The following is a 6,000-nucleotide window of genomic DNA, read 5'->3' on the forward strand; positions in this document are numbered from 1 at the left end:
TTAAAAGCAAACAGGATTTGACACTGACCTTAAAATCTTCTGCACAAACATTACACTCTTCTTTCTTCGAGTGATTCTCCCCCCTACCAAGTCTGTGATATTTAGAAATAGTTTTCTGTACTTGCAGTGTGTGATATTTTGATTCTTTCTGGCCCTTACTGTTGGTACGAGTGATTTCTGTCTTTAAGGCCCAGACTTTGCCACTTTAAGCCGACAGTAGTTTTGAAAGCATGCTGAACTGAACCCTAGACAGACAGCTTGATAAATGGTCAGTGCTTAAGTTTACAATCCCCTGGTGGGAGTAAATATTGTCAGAGAAAGGGCTTGACAAATATTGCGTCACCCTTTTCGGAGCCCTCTCAACTCAGGGGGCATCAGCCTGTTCTTTTACTTGAAGCTGATTGCTCAATTCCAAATATATCCCACTAGCTGTCAGAGAAATAGAAAAGAGAACCTAACATTGAGACAGACTGCAGGGAGGGAGAGGGGGAAACTCACTCACCCTCCCTACATGGGAATGAAAAATGATGATAATGGCGCGAGGGCTGAAACCTTGACATTTCTAACTGAGGATAATAGTAGAGGCCGGTGCTTAAAGGAAAATGACCAGTTGTCACCCAAGTGACAGACAACAGCTGCTTGCACATCTGGAGTCTGGTTCGGGCAAACAGCCCAACTCTCGGCATCCTCCCTTATTTTTAAAGAAAGAACAGCGGCAACAGCACCTCCGCCGACAGACCTCAACACATCTCAGTGCAAAGTACCTCGAGTACAAAACAGTCACCAAAAAGCAACCTTGATAGATCACACTGTGTTGACAGGTTCAGCCTTAAATTAATATTAATACCTTGCACAGCTATTCCATTTCCCAGCAACTCTTTGCCTCAGCTATAACACATTGAGGTTTTCTTAAGAGGGCACACATCGAAAGGAAGGCGTTCAATAATGCGAAAATAATTTGGCTATTTCAGCGAAAACAGACAAACAAAGCCCCTTTGAAACTTTTAGTATTAAACCCATGCAACAAGTAGCCAAAGGGCACTTCCCTTTTACACTTACCCTTGTGACACTGTTGGAACTGACTGTGTCTGTGAAGGACGAGGTGACATTAAACCCAGAGGAGGCTGACATACCACAGCCACATTCTCACCATCCGCAAACACCGGACCAATGAACACGGACATAACTTTTCCGCTGGCAATCCTTCAGCTATCAGTGAGACATCAAGAGAAAACAAAACGGGCAGAAAAATCTCACTAGACTTACCCCAGTCAAGTTGGCATAAGCAGGGGGGGAGAGAGAGAGAGTCCAGCTAGAATATCCCTTTTAAAATCAATCGCATTTGCTCTGAAGACTTCGGTCCTCCCGCGGAGTTGGGTCGCGTTGCTCCTTCCTCGGACTCGCTAGGCAGCTCAGCAAAGAATGACCGGAGACATTTTTTCAGGGCGAGTCTTGAGCAATGGGGAGAAAAGTGTTTGATCGGCTTTCTGAAAGCGCAGTTGGCTTTAGGGACTGGAGTAATCAGGCTGCCGCCCCGACTCCCTCCCTAATGATCTCAAGCTTTCCTAAAGACTGAAAGCACATTAACATCACTGTCAGCCTATTGGCTGAAACACCAGACACCGTCCAATCCAGGGAAGCGGAGGAGCCCAGAGAGAAAGAAAACCCGGTGCGGGAGCCTAGTCAGCAGGAATGGTCCTGCCGCTTCCCCCCCCCCTCCCGGGTTTGTTATTTTTTTTTAAAAAGGGTAAGTTTCATGTTGCTATGCCCCCATGGAAAGATCCTTTTCCCATGTCAGCGGAATATATTTATGATTAACTGTGCAGCAAGGATTTTTTTTATCTGTGCTTTGTGCCTCAGCGATGCATGAAAGATCTCTGCTGCGAAATCTTTTAATAAGTGATGTTAGTACTTCAAGTGGTGCAGGGATCAAACGTATTGGGCTGTCAGTTTGCCAAGTCTGAGACGCCTGCTCGCATTCAGTACCCGAACAGCCACCCGTCCGTGCCAGGCTTCCAATCTACAACTACACGTTCGATAGTAAAAAATTTTTTTTTACTAGTTCACTTTGCTCACCCTTTCTGAATGCATTGAGTCCTTGCTGCAGAGTCCCACACATACCAGTCAACCTCCTGCTCCTTATCGAAATGGTCATTGTTCTCCTGTAAACCTTAAGGGTGAGTGTGGGTAGGCCATTCAACCGTGGAGGGCATTGCAACTGAACACAATCCTGCCCTGAACTGAAGTCCACTAACACGCATATGCTGCCTGAAGGCATTGCTGAGTAGTATTTAGGAGCAAGAACCCTGGCTGATTTTTTTTTATCCATCCCTAACCCAGTGATGCGAAAACAAACTGAGGACAGAAGTTGGGGAAAACACACACTCCAGACAGGCCAGAAGACTGTGATCTCATCCCAAGATTCAGATGATAGTTCTCAACTTTTGCTCTTGTGGTTTAGGATGGGATCAGGTTACCCTGTTCAAATTTTTGCCGTATAATCACAAGGTATATTTTAATTCTAATGAAACACCATTCAGATGTGGTCTGAAGCCTTTGTCTTCTGCCCCCGTCACAAAATTTTGTTCCCTCATTACCGATTCCATCCCCACTTTGCTACTGTCTCAGACTGAACCAGACTGTTTGCAACCTCGGTGACCCATTTGACCCCGAGTAAAGCTTCCGAACTCATATCCTGTCCATCACAAAGACCGCCTACTTATACCTCCATAATATCGCCTGTCTCTACCCCTGCCTCAGCCCCATCCACTGCTGAAACTCTCATCCTTTCGTTAGCGCCAGACTCGACTATTCCAATAAAAACAGAAAATGCTGGAAATAATCAGCAGGTCAGACAGCATCTGTGAAGAGAGAAACAGAGTTAACGTTTCAGGTCGATGACCTTTCAATTATCCCAACGCTCTCCTGGCCGGCCTACCATCTTCCATACTCCATAAACCTGAGCTCATCCAAAACTCTGCTGCCTGTATCCTAACTCGCACCAAGTCCCGCTCACCCATCGCCCCTGTGCTCATTGGCTCCCAGTTTACCAATGCCTCGATTTTAAAATTCTCATCATTAAGTTCAAACCCCTCCATGGCCTTTCCCGTCTTCTAGCGCTACAGCCCTCCTGCGCTCCTCCATCTCTGGCCTCTTGTGCTTTCTTCACTTTCTTCACCTCAACAGTGACGGCCTTCAGCCGTCTAAGCACTAAGCTCTGGAATTCCCTCCCTAAACCTCTCCACCTCTCTCTCCTCCTTTAAGATGCTCCTTAAGCCCTACCTCTTTGACCAAGCCCTGCCCTAATGTCTACTTCTTTGGCTTGGTGTCATTTTTTGCCTGAATACACTCCTGTAAAGTGCTTTGGGATGTTTATCTACATTAAAGACGTTATATAAATACAAGTTGTTGTTGTTGTCTATATTGAACATAATATTGATTTTTCAAGATGTCACAATAATTTTGCTGGTGGCACAATACCTTCCTATGGATAGTGTTGAACGATCACAACACACTTCAGTGTAGCTTTGTTTATCTTCTGCCATTATCTGTCCTCTTCTCCTGAAGGCGCTGTCTCATCCTGGGTTACAGTTACCCATCAGCACCTTACTCAAATGATCATTCTTCACATGAGAGCCAAGACAGAGAATGTCAGCAGGCTATTCCATCTTGGTAGGCATCACAGTTGAAGCTCAATCCCACCCTCACCTGACATCTCTAAATATGTACCCTCTCCAGCTTGAGTCACCAGATAGCGAGCAGGAACTTATTTTTTCCCCTCTTCCTGACTGTTACATTCTAAGGCCAAGTTTAGTACCCCAACTTGCCATGCTGGCTGGGGTTAGCTCACAAAACAGTAGTTCTCAATTAACCACAAAACTAGTTTGAGCCCAAGATTTTACCTGTGGTGTGAGATAACAGAGTGACGCTGCCCTTATCCCTACTCATGGGATATCCATATCCCGCATTACTGCTTCTTTTGTGGGTTATAAAGTCTTCCTGATATCAGATGAACTCCGTAACCCTGTCCATTCATTACTTAACCAGGTCACTCCGCTCAGAATAGCTACAATTCACTCTGTTGTGTAACATTCCCGAAGTGAGTAATTTATTAAGTGACAGAAAGAAAATGAAAGAGAAAGGTTAGTTTTTATTATTACAGTATTTTCTAAATTATTTTTAAAAATGGGGTTTGGCACCTAGGTTTATTTGACTTGGTGTGGTCCTGCTGAATTGAGCCCAGTGCACTTTACTGGATTGAGCTCATGTTTATTTGCTTATGCTGAAATAGAGACTTTGGTGTTGATCTGCAGGAGGTAACAGGTCTGGAATCAACATTGCTCTAGTTTGACTCAGGGATAAGATTCTCTGGGAGACAGATTGTTGGCCGGTTCTCATTTTTTCCCTCCTCTTTCTCTCAGCTCTCAAAGTGTCTAATTCATACTTTGGTACAGTTTCAGGAGCACAGCCCTCTGGTACCTCACCCAGAGAGGCCATTATTCATGTGGGAACGTTGAAAGCAAGCTTTGACAGGCTCTTTCACCTCAGGGAGCATCGGAGCCTCGCGTAATCCTGACCGCACCTGACACCAGCTGGATGGTAAACAGTAGTGGGGGCGCAGGCTCATTTCAAGGGGTACTGAGGCTAATTGTAGCACCCTTCCCACTGCCCAAGCTGAGATCAGCCCAATTCAACATGGACTGGGGACCTTCATTGTCTTCATGGTTCAGTTGCTCATTGGACAAGCTTGCTGAGCCATTGGGGTAGTGTCGATGCTTTGTTTTAACAAGAAATATAAAACCAGCATTTGCTGGTATTGGTGGGAGAAGTTGATGCCATTTGGCCCCATGACTTTAGAATTCTCTCCTGAAACCCCTTCTGCTCACTACTCCTCTCCACACTTCAGACCATGGTTCCAGTCACTTACTTTAACTCCTGCCTACCGCCTGTTCCCCACGCTGGCCCCATGAAGCACCGTGGGACTCTTTACTACATTAAAGACATACACACATATATATATATATAGATGTATATATCTGTGTGTATGTATATATGTGTATGTGTGTGTATATGTATGTATATGTGTATATGCACGTGTACAGCTATGGATATGTATGTGTCAGTGACACCTGTGGCTCAGTTGGGTGCACACTCGCCTCTGAGTCAGAAGGTTGTGGGACTTGAGCACAGAAAGCTAGGCTGACACTCCAGTGCAGTGCTGAGGGAGTGCTGCACTGTCGGAGGTGCCGTCTTTCGGATGAGATATTAAACTCTCTCAGGTGGACGTGAAAGATCCCATGGCACTATTTTGAAGAAGAGTAGGGGAGTTATCCCTGGTGTCCTGGCCAATATTTCTCCCTCAACCAACATAACAAAAACAGATGATCTGGTCATTATCACATTGCTGTTTGTGGAAGCTTGCTGTGCGCAAATTGGCTGCCGTGTTTCCCACATTACAACAGTGACTCCACTTCAAAAGTACTTTGTTGGCTGTAAACTGCTTTGAGATGTCCGGTGGTCGTGAAAGGCGCTATATAAATGCAAGTCTTTCTTTATATGCATGTATCTGTATAATATATACAAATGTATATATATATTATATATAATATATATGAATGTATATATATATTATACAGATTTATATATGTGTGTATATACACCTATGTATCCTGTTACTGAGAACGGAGGCTGCAGTATGTACCTGTATTTAGATTCATATTGTATGGGCTGGGAAGTGACCGGCCCTTACACTGCACAGATCCTCCCAAGCAGTTATTTCACACCCTGTTGTCTGCACAGCATTGTGAGCCGCTTCAGATTCGCCAGTGCATGCTTTCCATTTGTGGGACCATTGTGCCTCTGGACCCTTCAGGCTATACCACTACTGAGCTCCCTCTTTTTGTTTTTCACTTCTGTGCTGTTTTTTTCCTGGCCAATTAATCTGTCAGGAGACCCTTGTGGCCTACGGTTGCGTCTCGCAAATCCTTCACCTTCCAAAAC

General features: G+C 44.9%; 1 protein-coding gene across 3 annotated transcripts in view; it reads right to left on the minus strand.

Moving 5' to 3' along the window:
- The window catches only part of prickle1b (prickle homolog 1b), a 249,999-nt gene extending 248,441 nt beyond the window's left edge, over positions 1-1,558 (minus strand). For all 3 annotated transcript variants that reach the window (XM_086008703.1, XM_086008697.1, XM_086008701.1), the window contains exon 1: positions 1,267-1,558. The gene's annotated coding sequence lies outside the window, so the exon portion shown is untranslated. The remainder of the gene's footprint in view (positions 1-1,266) is intronic.
- Between the last annotated feature and the right edge of the window lie 4,442 nt (positions 1,559-6,000).

The sequence above is a fragment of the Somniosus microcephalus genome, chromosome 16 (genome assembly GCF_052327205.1).
Source record: "Somniosus microcephalus isolate GS21.2 chromosome 16, FLI_Smic_1.0, whole genome shotgun sequence".
Lineage (NCBI taxonomy): Eukaryota > Metazoa > Chordata > Chondrichthyes > Squaliformes > Somniosidae > Somniosus > Somniosus microcephalus.